This window comes from Camelus bactrianus, chromosome 5 (assembly GCF_048773025.1).
Source record: "Camelus bactrianus isolate YW-2024 breed Bactrian camel chromosome 5, ASM4877302v1, whole genome shotgun sequence".
Taxonomy (NCBI): Eukaryota; Metazoa; Chordata; class Mammalia; order Artiodactyla; family Camelidae; genus Camelus; species Camelus bactrianus.
In genome coordinates this window covers 41,088,104-41,107,220 of record NC_133543.1, presented here as the reverse complement: position 1 = coordinate 41,107,220, position 19,117 = coordinate 41,088,104, and the positions used below count along the sequence as shown (strand labels likewise).

At 36.7% G+C, this 19,117-nt stretch overlaps 1 pseudogene; it reads left to right on the top strand.

Moving 5' to 3' along the window:
* Positions 1-1,481: 1,481 nt before the first annotated feature.
* On the top strand, positions 1,482-3,249 carry LOC105081918 (elongation factor 1-alpha 1 pseudogene; annotated as a pseudogene).
* The last annotated feature ends 15,868 nt before the right edge of the window (positions 3,250-19,117 follow it).

Below are 19,117 nucleotides of genomic sequence, written 5' to 3'. Positions count from 1 at the left end.
TGGAGATGCAGTATATATATATATAAAATGGAATACAACTCACCCATGAAAGAGAAGGATATTTTGCTATTTGCGGCCCTTCATTCACTTTTTTTTTTTCACTTCAAAAAGCAGAATTTTATAACTGGCAGAGACATTTCTATTACATCAAAAACAACAAAATACCTAGAAATAAACTTATTAAATATGAAATATTTTCAAATGCTTATTTTTGGGGGGAGATATACCATCAATTTTATATACTTTCTCCAATGTTGTATTGATGTATTTGTCTTTTTCTTATTGATCTTAAAGATTTTTCAGCATTGTAGTGTAGTTGATAATTTTTCTTTTCTATGTTTGAGAATTCTCCTTCATTTGAGTTCTGGAAAGTTTTCTACTAAAGCCAAGAGGAGAGGATACTCTGCTTCCCAAGGTCATTTGCACTTATGGTGTTCATGTGATCTAGTGCAGCCAATCAGCTGCATCCATCTGGGACTTTAGATCGGGAGCTAGTGATGTAAAAAAACAGTAATGTGGTAGTGGTAATGTGGCAACTCAAGTACTGTCAGCACCTAATGTCCCATGCTTAGCTTCCTTGGTGGTGGTGTTTTCAACAGATGGAAACTGTGATATGATTTTGGTTGTAATTTTGGCTGCCTAGTCCCCGTTTATTCATTTAAAAATACCACTATTTTAAAATTCAGGTTTGTTATGGTGTTTACATACAGTAAGAAACAAATACATTGCTTGATGAGTTTTGTCAAATAGTATAGTTTCATAACCACCACCACAATCAAGATACAGACTATTTTTCTTATTTATTGGCTATTTAACATGTGCCAGGCATGACATGTTTCATTTATGTTCTTTTATTTAAGTCACATCACAACTTTATGTTGTCGGTTTAATTGTCATTCCCATTTCACCAGTGAGAAAACAGATATTAAGTAACTTGCTCAAAACAATGATTCTGATTGGTGGTTGACTCAGGTTGTAAACTGAGGCAAGCATTTCTCCTACTCTGCACTGCTTCCACACATCAAGGGATTGTTTAGTTGGTAAAATACTCATTACTGAGATGTCCAGTTAGATATATAATTTCTGCACATTATTGCTATTTCAAATCCCTAATATTCAGAAACATAACCTAAAAACTATGAAAATTCAACCACATATCTTTATTTTGGCATTTGTTACTGGGTTCTCTAGAAGTGATAATTTGGCATTCAGGGTTTTTGTATGATATTCATATCAGAAGTCATTAGGGGGTGAGGGTATAGCTAAGAGGTAGAATGTGTGCCTAGCAAGCATGAGGTGTCCTGGGTTCAATCCCCAGTACGTTGTTGGGGGAAGGTAAGCTCAGTGGTACAGCGCATGCTTAGCATGCATGCACAAGGTCCTGAGTTCAATACCCTGTCCCTCCATTAAAATAAATAAATAAACCTAATTACCTGCCTCTAAAACAAATAAAAAACAAAAAACAAAAATAAAACAAGCAGCTTTTTCGCAACGGGTTTGCCGCCAGGACACAGGTGTCGTGAAAACCACCGCTAAATCTAAGCCAAAAAGGGAAAGAAGACTCACATCAACATTGTGGTCATCGGACACGTAGATTCAGGCAAGTCTACCACCACCGGCCATCTGATCTACAAATGTGATGGCATCAACAAGAGAACCATCGAAAAGTTCGAGAAGGAGGCTGCCAAGATGGGAAAGGGCTCCTTCAAATATGCCTGGGTCTTGGACAAGCTGAAGGCAGAACGTGAGCATGGTATCATCATGATATCTCCCTGTGGAAATTCGAGACCAGCAAGTACTACGTGACCATTATTGATGCCCCAGGACACAGAGACTTTATCAAAAACATGATTACAGGCACATCTCAGGCTGACTGTGCTGTCCTGATTGTGGCTGCTGGTGTTGGTGAATTTGAAGCAGGTATCTCCAAGAATGGGCAGACCCGTGAGCATGCCCTTCTGGCTTACACTCTGGGTGTGAAACAACTAATCGTTGGCGTTAATAAGATGGATTCCACTGAGCCACCCTACAGCCAGAAGAGATACGAGGAAATTGTTAAGGAAGTCAGTACCTACATTAAGAAAATTGGCTACAACCTTGACACCATAGCATTTGTGCCAATTTCTGGCTGGAATGGTGACAACATGCTGGAGCCGAGTGCTAACACGCCTGGTTCAAGGGATGGAAAGTCACCCATAAAGATGGCAATGCCAGTGAAACCATGCTGCTTGAGGCTCTGGATTGCATCCTGCCACCAACTCAGCCAACTGACAAGCCCTTGCGTCTGCCCCTCCAGGATGTCTACAAGATTGGTGGTACTGGTACTGTTCCTGTGGGTCGAGTGGTGACTGGTGTTCTCACACCTGGCATGGTGGTCACCTTTGCTCCAGTCAACGTTACAACTGAAGTCAAGTTCGTTGAGATGCACCATGAAGCTTTGAGTGAAGCCCTACCTGGGGACAACGTGGGCTTCAACGTCAAGAACGTGCCTGTCAAGGATGTTCATCGTGGCAATGTGGCTGGTGACAGCAAAAATGATCCACCAATGGAAGCAGCTGGCTTCACAGCTCAAGTGATTATCTTGAACCATCCAGGCCAGATCAGTGCTGGATATGCACCTGTGCTGGATTGTCACACAGCTCACATTGCTTGCAAGTTTGCTGAACTGAAGGAGAAGATTGACCGTCATTCTGGGAAAAAGCTGGAAGATGGCCCCAAGTTCTTGAAATCTGGTGATGCTGCCATTGTTGACATGGTTCCTGGCAAGCCCATGTGTGTTGAGAGCGTCTCTGACTATCCTCCTCTGAGCCATTTTGCTGTCTGTGACATGAGACAGACGGTTGCTGTGGGTGTCATCAAGGCAATGAACAAGAAGGCAGCTGGAGCTGGCAAGGTCACCAAGTCTGCCCAGAAAGCTCAGAAGGCTAAATGAATATTATCCCCAATACCTGCCACCTCAGTCTTAATCAGTGGTGGAAGAACGGTCTCAGAACTGTTTGTCTCAATTGGCCATTTAAGTTTAATAGTAAAAGACTGGTTAATGGTAACAATGCATCGTAAAATCTTCAGAAGGAAGGAATGTTTTGTGGACCATTTGTTTCTTTTGTGTGTGTAGCAGTTTTAAGTTATTAGTTTTTAAAATCAGTACTTTTTAATGGAAACAACTTGACCAAAAATCTGTCACAGAATTTTGAGACCCATTAAAACAAAGTTTAATGAGAAAAAAAAATAAATAAAACAAGCAAAAAAAGAAGTCAATAGATAAGTCAATATGAATTTATTGAATTCATTCAAGTGCATGGTAGATTACTGAGTGAAGAAAAGGTCTGAGTGGAGGAAAGTATGTGGCCTTAGTTCCCAATTTTATTGATGAGAAAAAAAATATACAGAAATTAATGGGTTAGGGCACAATAAAAGATTCTTTATGACCTAGGGTTAACAATATGAAAGTTAAAAGAAATAAGTTATGGAAGAGTTATCAGGGAAAGTTCCACGGGTGAAGAATGGGTTTGAACAGGTGGATTGAACAAGATGTAGATTTGAAGTCGTAGAGAGGAAGGTGAAGTTATTTCTATGATAAGGTCAGGGAAGTGAGAATGAACTAGGCACGTGTTGAGGACAGACACTAAAAGTTGGGTTGGAAGCTAGGGTGAAATAAGGTTGCATAAACTTATGTTGTAAAGGAATTTCTATGTCAGTAAGAGAAGTTTGGGCTTGATTCAGGGGGCATTGAGGCACCAGGGTATATTCATGAGCCAGAATGATAATTTAGGAATCATGATCTTTGTTCTCATAAAGCTAAATTATGATGTTGAACTATGAAGACACTTTAAACACCAGTGTTCCCCATGGATTTATCCAAGAACCTCTTTGTTTTCTTTTTAACAGCCTGTTCCTTGGTAATATTTGTCACCTCTCTGTGCAGTCCTTTTTAAGAAGAGGGAAATAACTTGTAATAACTTTTAATGGAGAATTTTCTGTGAAAATACTGAATCACTATGCTGTACACCTTGTAAATCAATTATACTTCAGTAAAAAAGAAAACAGGTTATATGATTCTTTTCATTTAAAATTTTTGGCTGATGTATTAAAATTTTTGTTGTCATCACTATGCTGTGGAAGAAATATGGCCTTGTAGACAACCCCATGATCTGAAAAAAATGAGGCCAACACCTACCTACAGATCCTATCAGGTTGTTTTCAAGTTGAAATGAAGTATTGTATATGAAACGGAGTGTCTGCCACCTTGGAGGAGCTCAGTGTGTGTTGATTCTCTGAGACTGTCTTTATTCCATTGTATATTCTTCTCTTTTCACCATTTCTTATGTCTACCAGTGATTGATAGTAGAAAACCAAACCAATGAGGAAATAGCAAGTAAATATTAATGAGAAACCTTAGAAACAGTTGATAATTTGTATGTTTCTTGTGTATATTGTATGTTTTATGAATATATTTGTACATGTGCTCTGCTCATTTTTATTTTATTTAATTTTTTAAAAAAACTTATTTTGAACACATTTATTGTGGTACATTTTTTAATCATATGCCATTTAATGGATTTCTTGAAGTTCTCTAAATACACATTTCTTGTAAGTTGAAGATAGAAAGATGAGCAGGGATCAGACTGTAAATGTGGATTTTCCTACATGTGAAAACCTCCTCCCCTCATCTTGAGGAGGAAGGAAAGTACACTTTTTACTGAATGTTTTGTTTTAAAATACATTGTTTGGAGTGCATTAACTGAAAATAACATTGTATTGGGCAATGAAGCTTGATGTAATAGTACTTCAATTGCTAAGTATTTAAACTTTCGTAGAAGCTGAAGTAGTCAGGCCAATAGTGATTAACTTCTCTGCTCTTCTGAGTGGGTCTTCAGGAGAAACAAGCTGATGAGAGCCAAGGCTCTACTTCTGATGCTATAGCCTTCGGGTAAACGTTTGAGGGAAGACTGGATCCTACTTTGCTGGATGAGTATGAGTTTCTAGGATGGAGGTATTATATGAGGATAAAACCCTTGTGAGGAGTCGGAGTATATGTCTGTTGACATGGTGCTCATAGATGGCAATCTAACAAAACAACACATCTCTCAGTAGCCACCTATTCCCAGAGGGAGAAGACCTGACTCTGCAGTGCCATGCCCTGAGACCTGGTGGTAGGTTAAGGTGCAACCTGACACCATCTTCACTCGTTCTGTTCCTTTTAGTTTTAGAATATTGTGTTGAGTGCTTAGTTATTTGGTACTTTTGAAGGAGATAAGGATGAGTTTTAATAAGCACGCTCCCTTGCCCAAATTTCTCTTTCTAACTTGAAGCCTTCTATACACAGTGATAGTGATAATTTCTTCTAGTAGATTGTTTCTGATTGGAATAAATATACCAATAACATATGATCACAAACCTCATTATACACTATAATATATGAACAGGTTTAAGAGTTGTTTTAACTGAGGGACAAGATGCGTACGGGAGATGTATATACTGAGCAGAGGGTTATACCAGAAACCACGTTCTCAAATTGCATATGCCCCAGGTTAAGAATTAAAAACACAGAATGTCCCTTCTAGTAAAAGAAAAATTCCTATGCTTGAGGAACATGTAAATAATTACAAAGAGTAAGTAAGCAAAATTTTTAAGTGATTATCTTAAAGACCATGTCAAGGTTGTTAGTGTGGTGATAAAGAAATAAAAACATGGAAGTTTCCAAAATGGAGCAATAGGGAATGGATTGGCAATAGTATAGTGAGGATGCCCTAAGCGTCAATGCTTGGAACGCTGCATCCACAAGTTACTAAAACTAGCACTACTGTGGGAGCTTCGATACAGTTATCAACCTTTCCATGTCTTGGCTTTGTCATCTGTAAAATGGGGATACTATTAATAGTAACTTGCCTCATAAGATCATTGTATGGATTAAAGGAGTTACCATAAATGTTAATTGTATTTATTATCTTTCATAGCTATCATTTCACTTGTTGGAATACTATTGGTATAGTTGATCTTTTCTTCTCTGGAATAATCATAGCTCTCAGAAACTTTAATTTTATTATAAACATTCACTTAAATCATACTAGAAGCCATATATTTTGATAAAAATGCACATTTGAAAAAGAAGCAGTAAGATAAAGAGTATACATGTTTTGTTATTTTGAAACAACTTGTTGGTTACATTTACCCTAAGGGAGGAGTGTTCTAGTCTCTATATTAAATGAAAGCATGTTAAAATACATAGGCTGGTAAAGGGAATTTATAGCTCTGGGATTTTTTTTTTTTCCCCCAAGAATAATTACCTGGGGATGGGGAGGGGACTTATGCAAGGATGGCTTTATTACTTAAGTTTGCTTTTCTTCAGAATTATGCACCGTGAGGGTGTGAGGCTGAGAGGCATCTACTTATATACTAGGTTTAAATGTTGATTAATCATAAAAGGCTTACTTTTATAAGGGAGAAAATGCATTCAACATTTTCCCCTGAGTAAAGTGTGCTGAAAACCTGCTTAAATGGAGCATATAATTTTTAATGACTCAGGCCTTTAGTCCTTGGAAATGAACCAAGTATGATAAATAAGATGAAAGCTGGTGAATATTGAATGTCTCGTCATCATATCATAAGATCTGAAATCACCTGAGGGTGTGTATCAAGAGTAGTATCTTGAAAGGATTAGCTGACTTTGAAGAATGTGGAATAAATTGAAAAAAGTTGATTGTAATCAATTAATCCAAAAATCTCTTCCTGAAATTCAAGAGATACTGACATGATAATCAAAGATAGGGTAAGATTTTCATTTCAATAAAAATACTGTCAGGGTTCAGTTTCTCATATAAATTATTTTGGGATCAGTTTCCTTTGACTCATACAGTATTGACAAGAAAATATGTTTCTACTTTCCACCTTTCTTTGGCTAACTTTTGACCTTTGATTTTTCAAATATCTTATAGTCTACACATAGGCAGGTTGCTCTTATTTTTGTTCTTATTTCACGGACTATTCTTAGGAGAAAATATTCACTAGTTAGTGCAGGAGAAAAGCAAGATTTGTACATCATTCAAAAATAAATGAATGCATTCATTCTTTTATTTAGTCAGATATACTAATTTAAAACTATATTAAACCTGTCCCTGAAGATCACAAAGAAGAGATAATTTGGAAAATTAAAGAATTAGGTAAATTAGAAAAGCTTAAGATGAACAGGTAACTAGAAAAAAAATTAAATATGCTGTGTACACAACTGATTTTACTATAGCACCAGTGGATCATCAATGCAAAAAACCTATACCCGTGGAGTTCAGTCTACTTTTGTTTTGAAGGGCACCGAGGGTCTTAGGATTCTCCCAAATTAAACAACATAGATAGATCAACAAGCAGAGGACATTTACATATACAGAAAAAAATGGAAAATTGTGATTGACCAGGCTGATCTTGTGAAGTAGTTCTGATTTATAATAATTAGAGCAGCAATTTTCAGTTTTGGTGTTGAGACAGCATCATTAGCTAATCAAAGATTCACTGAAACTCTCAACATACTATAAAATTATTAAAATTATGAAAAGTTAGGCATAATTTTAAGAACAAAACAAAAAATAAGGACTCAAAACTACAAAAAGATTCAGAACACAGAGCTAGGCACTAAAGGTATTATAGTAACTATCAAATATAAAACTATAAGTGTCAAGAAAATAGACATTTGACAAATCTAAATTAGATCTGTTGAGAGATGAGAATTGAGAAAAGTCAAAAAGTGTAGACAATTTTAGTGTTTATGAAAAGGCTCAAAGTTCATAATATAGAAGAAATAAGAGTTCATCTTGATAAAATAGACTTGAGAATGTGAATATATGTTGATTAAATGAATTTCACAAAAATTCCTTCATCCTAAAAACATTCTCAAGAATATGTTACTATTTTTAGTAGAAACAAGCAAAGGAAAGGGGACTCTTTATTGCAAATGCAAGCCAATTATGTGCTCATACTTGGGGAGAAACTTTGGCCACATTTATAAAATATAAAATTAGTCCACACAGATTTTCTGATTTACATAAGAATACACTCACAATCACACACAAAAATAAAATGCAGATATAGTGTGTGCGTGCTAATATTTTTTCCTAACATAAAACCAAAATTCTGAGCTTTAAAATGGTAATTTAAAAGAAATTAAAAAATTTATCAACTCTGTATAATACTGCCTACCATTGAAAGCTTCTTATTCTACCTTAAGAACTGACTTCACAGATGCAGTTTCCTTATCTATGAAATGGGTATAAAAACCTTCACTTTATATTGTTGTGTTTGGATTAAGTAAGGAAATATATAGGAAGCACTTAGGACAATACCAGCCATATAGTACATCTTTTAAAAAAGTAAATATTATTAAACAAATTATTAAGAGAATTGGGGAATTGAATGCTTATACTACTAGAAGTGCTCTTATGGGTGATACTGAGTGATAAACATACTAAAGACTTTACAAAGGTAGAGCTGAATATGAAAAATTCATATTTTTAACTTGATGAATTGGCCTTATCCAAATAAATACAACTGTTAGCTAAAATTTCCATTGTGTATGTCTAATTTCTTGGGTTAGTTGACAAGATACTTGTTTTGGCCATTCTATATGGTGCTTTCTACTCTACTGAAAGGGATTAGGAAGTCTATTGTATACTTTTCAATTGTATGTTGTACAACATATCATTTTCTTAAAATATGTGAAAATAATTGACCTCTCAAAAGTCAATTATTAAATGTCCTATTATTTGTAGTGGATTAAGTATGGATCCAGGATCACTGGAAACTATGTACATCAAAGATAGATAAAGACATAATGAGATTAAAAGTTTTGTTTTCTAGAAATCCACATTTTTTTTTAGATCTGTCTAGGAAATCAGCTGAATATGCATGAAACTGTGTTATCATCTGGTTTACATTTTTCCATCTGGTCCAAAGAATGGTGTCTGTCCAATCTCTTGCTAAAGCAAATAAACTATAATTTGTTATTCTCCATATCTACTAGTTTAGTAATTCTATTAAATTGGAAACTTGGCTAGTTGGATATCCATTCATTTATTTATTCATTCATTCAATTATAACTTCTAAAGATAGACAATAATGTTTTATTAGTGAATCTATGTTGGCATTTGATGATCACCATTTTCTAAGTGCTTACAAGGTATCAGTTCTGTCAGAGTTCTATAATTTTGCTAGCCCCCAATTTTCAGAATTCAACATTAGCATTTAAACTTCAATAATGTTTTCTTTGTTTTGTTTTTAATCGTATGAGCAGACTATTCCATCCCATAAGCAAGCAAGTGTGAAGACTAAGCATTAAAAATGTGGCTAGTATTTGGCATAAATTATGTTATTATCATTGTTGTTACTCTATACGTCCAATTTCAAGCACCCACAAGAGTAGTCCTTCAGCTGTCTGTTCAGCTTCTCTATACTTTTTTGCCTCTAGTGGTGGTGCAGGTTTGGGGCCAGGAGAAATTCTCGGCTGACTGTAATTGTCTAGGGAGTGAGAGTAGGGTAAGGATTTGGAGTAGGGTACAAATTGATGGGATTGTCACCACTGAGGCGGCCAGGGAAGTGGGGTAAAGTCCCATGTCAAGAGGACAGAAGGTGTGGGAGGTAGAGTAAGATCTGAGAGTCCGGGGTCCCACATGTAAGAGAGGAGGTAGTACTATTGAAACAGGAAGGGGTAGGTTGGTATCTTTGCTCAAAGTCCAGATATACCATTTATAACTGAATCAGGACAGTGATGTCAGCTGAACAGTTTTAACATCCAACAGTGTACATGCCTTGGTCTTGAGCAGCTTCAGCCTGAACTTATTTCCCAGGACAAGAGGAGGTTAGACTTTAGGGAAGGAGAGACTAACAATACATCTTCAACTTAACAGTGGCAATATGTCCTTATAGACCTATCATAAGCTAAAAATACCATTAAGTCAAAAATGCATTTACTACATACACCTAACCAAGTGAACATCACAGCTGAGCCTAGCCTACCTTAAAAGGGCTCAAAACAATTTCATCAGCCTAGAGTTGGGCAAAATCATCTAATGCAAAGCCTATTTCATAATAAAGTGTTGAATATCTCATGTAACTTACTGGATACTATACTGAAAGCAAAAGGGAATGGTTGTCTGGGTACAGAATGCTGGTAAATATATCAGTTGTTCACTCTTGTGATCGTGTGGCTGGCTGGGAGCTGTGGCTGCTGCTTTGTGAGAGTGTCGTACTATGTACTGCCACCTGGGAAAAGATCAAAAATCGTAATTAAAAGTACAATTTCTCCTGAAGGTGCATTGCTTTGGCACGATCCTAACTGAAGTCAAAAAATCGTAGGTGGAACCATCCTAAGTCAGGATTGTCTTTATATCTTTTCTAATTCAGAACTGAACCCCCTGTCCCAAGCAACTCCCACTCAGGCACACAGAAATCTCTCAAACACTGGCTTATAGAGGCTGGAACTTCTTTACACTGAAAGCAAAATGGCGGAGATAAAAGCTTTAAAATGCAAATAAACAGAAATGAATAACTAATTTGTTTTTATTTTAATACATAGGAGATAGATAAGAAAGCCAAAAGGTTTCTGGAACTCTGTCCCAACTGTGATTTCTCTCTCGACTATGGGCAGATTTTCTAAAACTAAGAGGTTTATTGAGGTATAATTTACATATAATAAAATTCTCAGTGGGTTTGATTTTTTGACGAGGCACAACACTTCTTCAACCATTTTACTAGACACTTGTACAAAGACCACTCAGGGTGCACCACAAATCATTGATGAAATTCAGCTTCCCACACCAGGGTTGTCTATGTTGGAATGGAAGCAGCAGCATATCAGTGGCCCAGGTGGAATCCGGAGACTAGCTAATTCCACTGTATTCCTGTTACTTTTGACACTGCCAGAAAATGTAACCTCTCATGCCTCCCAATCCCAGTGCTCTTTGCTCTGGGCCTTCGAACCCCCGTTTCCTCTCTCTCTACAAACTTTCCTTCCAACTGCAGGTCCCATTCCACTGTAAATAACTCCCATGTCTTCAATGCTGATGTTAGTCATAATGGAGCTGAAATGTGCACATTTTGCCTACTGACGAGTTTGGAGAGTCACTTAGACATGTGTGCAGTATTACAAGCATGCATTCATCCTCTGCATGGTCCCTCAACTTCCACACTCCCTAAAATGTTCTTCCCTGATAGCGTGTAAGCTCTATGAGGGCGCAGACTTTTGTTTATTCACTAATGTGGACCAAGTAACCAAAATGGTGCCTCTCACAGAGTACGTATTCAATAACTATTAGTTGAATGATGTATTCTTCAACAAATACATGGTTATATGGTTAAGATAACAATGAATGATTATAAAATTCTCTTTCTCTCATGGAAGGAAAATGGAGTTTACATTCTAACGTGTATGTGAGTGTTGGAAAAGGCAAAACTTACCAGCCAATAAAAATGTAAACAAATAAGAGTTTCAGACTGTCATTGTACTATGGGGAAAATAAATCAAGCTAAGGAAATAGAAAGTGACTGGTAGAGGGTGTTTGGGTTATTTTAGATAAAGTGATCAGAGCAGTCCTCTTTTGGAAGGCAAATTTGGGCAAAGTATTGAGTGATGTGAAGATTTTGGACATGAAAAGATTTGGGAGTACGCAAGAGTAACTGAAAGGAGAAAGGTCCTGAGACGGGAACATGTTTTGTGCATTTGAGGGAGAGAGGGGTGGAAAGATGATGTCAGGGAGATGAGCCACATTGTGTGGGTCTTAGAGGTTATGCTAAGGATTTTGAATTTTATTTAAATATGATTTGGAAGCCATGGGAGAGTTTGGAACAGGAAAATCACATGATCTCATTTATGGGATTAAAAGATCACTGAGTAAAAGGCCATTTGGTGAAGAGATCAGCAAGGAGGCTATTGTAGCATCAAGTGAAGGATAATGGTGGATTAAACTGGGATGGTAGCAGTGGAGTGGAACTCAGTTTCTGGATATATTACGAAAGTAAGGTTTTTGTTGGTGAATTCAATGTGAGCAAGGGAAAGAGAGGAATTAAGGAGGAGCCCTAGGTTCCTCAGCTGAGCTGGAAAAACATAAGTGTTTCCTCAGGGAAGAGAGTGAGCTGATGCATTTCAGGAAAATATTTATTCTGGTTTCCTGAAGACTCAAAAGAAAACAGTTATTATTATTTTTTTTAAACAGTCTACATTTTTTTCTTTTAATATTTTTTATTTTGAAAAATGTCAAACAAGAAGATGAAAAAATAGTACAATGGACAACTACATACCCTTCACTTACATCCATTAATTGTTAATAATTGATAACATTTGGTATCTCTCCCTCTCCATATATAAACACACAAACACACACAGTTTTCCCTCTGATGCATTTGAAAATATGTTGCAGACAGGAGACTGCCCCCTAATATTTCAGCACATATTTACTGAGAACAAGGAAACTGTCTTACACAAACACAAGACCAGAGGCATTTAACATTGATACAATGCTATTAATCTAATATGCAGCCCATTTTGAAATTTTCTCAGTTGTCCAATTGATGGTTTTTTTTTTTTAAATCCTTGAGTCGATCAAGGGTCATTCATTGTCTAAAGTTATGTTTCTTTAGTCTTCTTTAATCTGGAGAAGGGATTGGCAAATGTGTTCTGTGAAGGTGCAGGTAAATATTTTAGGCTTTGTGAGCCACACATAGTCTCTGTTGTAACAACTTAGCTCTGCTATTGCAGTGTAAAAAGAGCCGTGGACAACCTGATGAGTGTGGCTGTGCACCAATAAAACTTCATTTACAGAGTATGAAATTTGAATTTCATGGTTCATGAAATATTATTCTTCTTTTGATTTTTTCCCACAACAATTAAAAAATATAACCACAGTCTGCTTGTGAGTTATACAAAAACCAGAAGCAGGTTGGGTTTGTCCATTGGCCTATAGCTTGCCAATCACTAATCTAAAACAATCTTCTCATCTTTTTATTATCTTTAATGACATTGACTTTTTTGAAAAGTCCATGCCTGTTGTCTTGTTGAATGTCAAAATCAGATTATTCTATTTCTTCACCGTTAAGTACACAGGTTAGTTAGTTTTGCAAGAACACACATAGATGTTGTTTATCTTTCTCAGTGCATCACACATTGAGAGGTGTACACAATATCATTTCATCCTGTTACTTGGGATGCTCCCTTCCTTTCTTTAATTTAGTTTTGTGAGTATAAAATGGGATGTTCTTATTGATCTGACCATGTCCATATACAGAGTGCCTATAAACACTAGAATTTATACTGACAAACCAAAGGTTTCCCAATAGAAAAACAATTATATGGAAAGATGATCAATCACTATGAACCGTGTGCATTGTTGATGGGAGTAATGTAGTAAGAGGAAAATGTCTGCAAATGAATGAAGAGTTTTATGTCATTCCTCCTTGTACTTTATTTTATTATTTTTTTAAATCATGTGTGGAAAATGAGGCCAGTCACATTCCTCTGCTCCTGGTATGCTATTATCTTCCATCCCTGCAAGGCCCCTCTCATTTTATTTCTTCTTTTTATTTTCATTTTCCCTCTCTCCCCAAAATAGCAACCCACTCTGTTGCATTTGAATATGTGTGTATCTGAGAAATATAGAATGTTGCTTGTATTTGTATGTTTTAAATTTATATAAGTGACAGTATATTACATTCTCATTCTTTTTCTGACTTTCTTATTCTGCACTATATTTTTAAGATGTGCATATTGTTCTGTGTCCTTCTGCTCTAAGCATAATATTCCATAGTACACATCTACCATACTTTATTTATTTCCCTAGCAAAGTGCAGCTGAGTTGCTTCCAACTTCCTTTTACCACAAACAATGCTGTGATGAGCACAGTCATACACCCCTCCTTCTGTATTTCTGCACATATTTCTTCAGGGCATGTACTTAGGCAAAGGATGTTGGGTCCCAGGGTATACCCTTCCCCCAGCACACTGGGCACTGCTGGCAGATGGGCCCTATTGCTCTTCATGCCTGTCAGTGATCCACAAGAGTCCTATTTCTCCAGATTCTCACTAACATTTCTAGTTTTCTGCCAGAGTCGTGGGTATAAAGCGACGCCTCATGTTTTAATTTGCATCTATGTGAAAGCTACAGTAGTTGTTCATCTCTTCCTATAATTATTTTTCAATTGGGTACTCTTGGGTTTCTCATTTTTACTTGTTGATGAAAGAGTTCCTTCTATCTTCTAAATATAAATTGATAGTCATTTTTGAAGTGTTTATTTTATAAAATAAAGTGGGAATTAAAGAGAGAGAAGGAAGGTGGGAGAGAACAAATATAGCAGAACATTAACTGTTAGTGAATCCATTTGGAGTTTACATGGATTTCATCCTGCCATTTTTCCTACTGTATGTTTGAAAAAAACCTATATTAAAAATTTGGGGTTTTTCTTTACATCAGTGGAGCTCTCAGAGTCTATGATGTTAACTTGTGGAGCTTAAATATCTAAAGAATTTATACATTAATTTACCCCACTTCTGAGTAGTGGTGTTATGGTGGTGAATGAGGCAAAGGCTCTACTTCTAAGGAAGTGAATTTTAAGTGAAGTGAAGGGGGATGGTCAATAAATAAGAAAACCAGTAAAGGAAAAAAGATAGTCTTTTTTTTTGTTGTTGTTGTAGAGGGGAGGTAATTAGCTTTTTTTTTTTTTAATGGAGGTACTGGGGATTGAACCCAGGACCTCATGCATGCTAAGCCTGCACTCTGCCACTGAACTATACCCACCCCAAGGAAAAAAATAATTTCATATAGTAACATATACTCTGAAAAAAATGAAACAGGCTGTATGATAGTGGCTGGGGAGGTCTGATGTACTTTGGTTGTGAAACCAGTGGACTGAGTGAATAAAGAATTTTTAGATTAAAGATAGAGTGGGGTGACAGAAGATCGTGGACTCTGGAATCAGACAGATCTGGGTTCAAACTCTGGTCTCTTCACTAGATAAGAACTCAGACAGACTTGGATTTAGACCCTATTTCTTTCTGTGGCAAGTAATAGATTCTTGATAAATATTCTCTTGCTCATGTTTTATAAATCACTGAAGAGAACAGTGGACCCCCCCGGTAGGAGGGGTGAAATTGAGGGAGGAAAGTGAGCAATAAATCAGAAAAAGGAAGAGGAAGAGAGGAATCAGGCGGAAACAGAAAGACAGAGGGACAGGGAGGGAGTGGAGAAATGCAGGGGCTGGGGTTCAGTGAGGGGATGAGTGGAATTTATTATGTAAAGTGGAGTTCTCTCAAATGAAGGATGATTCAGAATTGGTGCCACAGTTAAACATAGACTGAGCAGACAGACCCTTTCTTGGGGGGCTGTTTGAGTTCATGAGACAATATTAACATTAGCTCTTTTCCCTGTCCGGCTTTTTAAGGTTGTTGACTGACCTTGCATAATGTCAGGCTAACGTGAGTGTAAACCCTCAGAGGTGTGTGGGTGTAGATTTGAATAAAGGTGGGCCAATCAGGGGCGAATAGGCCATGGTTATTAGTGAGCTTGAGAAAAGGGCCAGAGCTGTTATTCAGAGAAATGTCTGGCAACCTTTCCATTCTATCCTTTGATTTTAAGAGGTTTTCAAGTTTAGTTCTTAGAATTCACAACAGGTTGGAAACTGGCAGCTGTTTCTTAGACCAGATGCAGTTTTCCTTAAAAGACATTTTGATTGAAAATGGTTCTCCTCAAGAGTAGCTGAAGAAGGGGAGTGGGGAAAAGAATTATCTTGGCATTATGCTGCAGATTTTTTTCAAATTAAGAAAATATTCCAATTCATAATGATATGAGTTAGAAAATTAATGTCCTATGGCTCCACAGCTATATTGTAGGAACTCACGCATGGCAAGAAAGCCAAGAGGGGCTTAGGAGGACCCAGAATTAGTTCCTATAGGTATATGCAGATACAGGAAATCAGAAACAGAGAAGCTAAATCAAAATTAGGTAATGAATATCAGAGCTCAGGGATTTCTGATATCCTTTTTAATTCTTGTCATAGGAAAAGGAAAGTAGCTGGCTAAAATTTTAGGGAGAAATTAAGAGAAACCAGAAGTTCCAGAGTCCAGTCTACACAGCACAGCACTTGGCATATAGTAATATGTGTTGAATAAATTAATGAACAGATCAGAGGCACCAGAATTAACAGAGTGCACTCTCTTTCCACAGTGACATGCAAATATTAATTTAGCTCATCTAGGATCTGCTTGTCCCAGAGACAGCATCCCAGTTTTTCTCTGGTGTACCACTCCCCGCCCCACCACTCTCTACTCGTGTTTCTGCTGACCTACTTCCTGCTACAGGGTGACACCTGACTCAGACCAGAGCCAGCAGTGTAATTTACAATCATGGCTTCAGTGCTTGGTTCAGAGAAAGGCCCAAATCTTCCAGTCAGGGCTAACCTAGGGATTTTGCCTGAAATGGCAGGGAAAAAGTTACATTCTATTCTCTGAGGTGGCTGGGAGTATAGAATGTAAGCTTGAAGCTGCCAGTAGTCCTGTGGACACCTGAAAAGAAGAACCTGCCTGAGCACTGGACCAACATAGATAAAGCAGAGGAAAAGAACCTGAACCCATTCTAATAACATCATCTGAACCCTTGCCTTCTATTGTGCCTTTGCCTAAAATTCTATACTAGACTTTAAAATGTGTAAGCCAAACAATTCCTGGTCTCTTTAAACCAATTCGAATTTTCTGACATTTTAACAAATCAATTAATTACTTAACAGAATCAACTAGGTAATTTCTATACAATTACTATTGGAGAAAATTACATCTCTTAGCTGTGAGTGATTAGAGGCAGAAGGAGTCTCAACAAATATCCAGAATATTGTTTTATTTTGTGCTAGACAGTAGCTAAAACATAATATAATAATTCATATTTCAGCAGATGGATAATCTGGACTTATACTTTATTTACATCTATAAGGATTTGTTATTTTATGTTTCTAATATGCTACCACACTGAGTGAAAACTAGATATATGAAAGTCCTCTCATGATCTTTCTTTGTACAGGGAAAATAAAAATTTCAGCATAAATTTCAGTCTATTTTTGGGCTATATGCTATACTAATTAATGATTCCAATTTAGTTTTGGGAATACAGTGTAGAATAAGTATGAATCTTAAATAATGGGATGTATCTCCTTACAATGTTTGTGTGATTTGTATACACTGCAATGTTCACCCAACTCTAAGTATCCACATACTTAAAGCTAACTTGTTAAGATGCTTGAAAGCAGGGCACTGTTTTGTCAAATACTAACTCGTTGATCAGTCATTTAATAGTATGGTCCAGAATATAAAAATAAGTAAAATGAAGACTTTGATTAGCCAAACCAAGCATTGGAAAATTCATGCAATAACTCCCATATATAGTTTATACCAGTCTAAATTATTTCATCCAAGAATATATGGTATGAGTGATACAGTTTGCATGTAGAGAAACCTGTAGGAAAATGCCGCCTGTTTGGACATTGTGGCAGACAGAATAATGACTCACTAAAGATGTCGGTGTCCTACTCCCCAGAAACTTTGAATATATTACCTTAAATGGCAAAAGGGACTTTGACAATGTGATTAAGGTTAAGGACCTTGAAATGGCAACATTATTCTGGATTATCTGGGTGGGTCCAACCTAATCACGTAGTTCCTTGGAAGTGGAGAGACTTTGCTAAGTGTGGTCAGAAGGAGACTAAGGAAGAGCTGTCAGCGAGATGAAATGTTGCTGGCTTTGAAGGTGGAGGAGGGATGCCAACAGCCAAGAAACTGGGGTGGCTTCTAGAAATTGAAAAGAAAAGGAAAGGGATCTGCCCAAGACCCTCTAGAAAGGATTGTAGCCCTGCTGACACCTTGATTTTATCCCAGTGAGACCTATGTTAGACTCCCAATCTACAGACTGTAAGATAATCCATCTGCATTGTTTTACATCATTATGTTTGTGGTAATTTGTTTCAGTGAAGTGGGAAACTAATACAGCCATTAACACTTTTTGTCAGGCCAGAACTGCATTCAACCATACACTTTGCAGTCTCACTGTGGCCCAAACTATGTAGTGGAAATATCTGCCTCTTTATACATACATGTATAGATGAGGTCATAGTTCCCCTGCTGATACATTTCCATGAACAACAAACAAAAAGAACATGAAAATAAGAGGTAGCATAAACCTAAGACCATAATCTGGTTTTGACTGACCAACTTGGTTGATTTTTCTGGAGTCCCAAAGCAGTCGGGGTCCATGTTTCTTTTCGTAATTGACCAAAGTGTCTTACGTATAGTCCAAAGAATTAGTGGTAGAACCCATGTTGCAGAATCTAAGTAAGAAAAGTAGCGCCTTAAAAATGCAATTGGGAAATATTCATTACCAGAGATCAGACTGCCTAGATACCAGGATAAGTATAATAGATCTGCTGAAGAAGTAAATTGCATCAAAGTATGTTTTAATGGCAATGAGAATTGAGGAGCTAATAGAATCTTGAAAAGATCTTAGAAGTCATTGAGTCCAGTGATTCTCAAACCTGACCATAAACAACTTTGGGGAGCTTTTTAAAAATAGATTCCTTTATTTCACCTCAGGTTTATCAAATTAGATTTTCTAATGGTATTCTTGATATTCTATATTTTAAAAAGAGTTCCTTAGGTGATTCTGCTGTGAATGACAAGTACTTGTGGTCCACTGCTAAGTCTAACTGTCTACTTAAAACATTAATTCACCTTACAGCTACATCAAGTAATTCAGCAAACATTTGGGGATATCAAGGTAAATAAGTCAGAATTTATTATCCTGCCAATTTACCAGCCTAGTGATTTTTTTTGGTATAGAAGGAATTTAGAATTCAGTGAAGACAGCTTGTAGTGCAGTGCAAAGTGTTAACTTAGACGTAAGTAAGGAGTTAGAGCCAGGAGAAATAGCATATAATGCAGCCTACTAAATGGAATAATAAAGAGAATTAACAAATTCCCTTTTTAAACTCTCCTAATCATAAGAGACATACTCACCTTATGGCAACCATTCTATTCTTGGACAACTACAAATTTGAAAATATTTCTTTTACATTAGTGAAAAATATCTCCATATAATTTGTAACCAAGG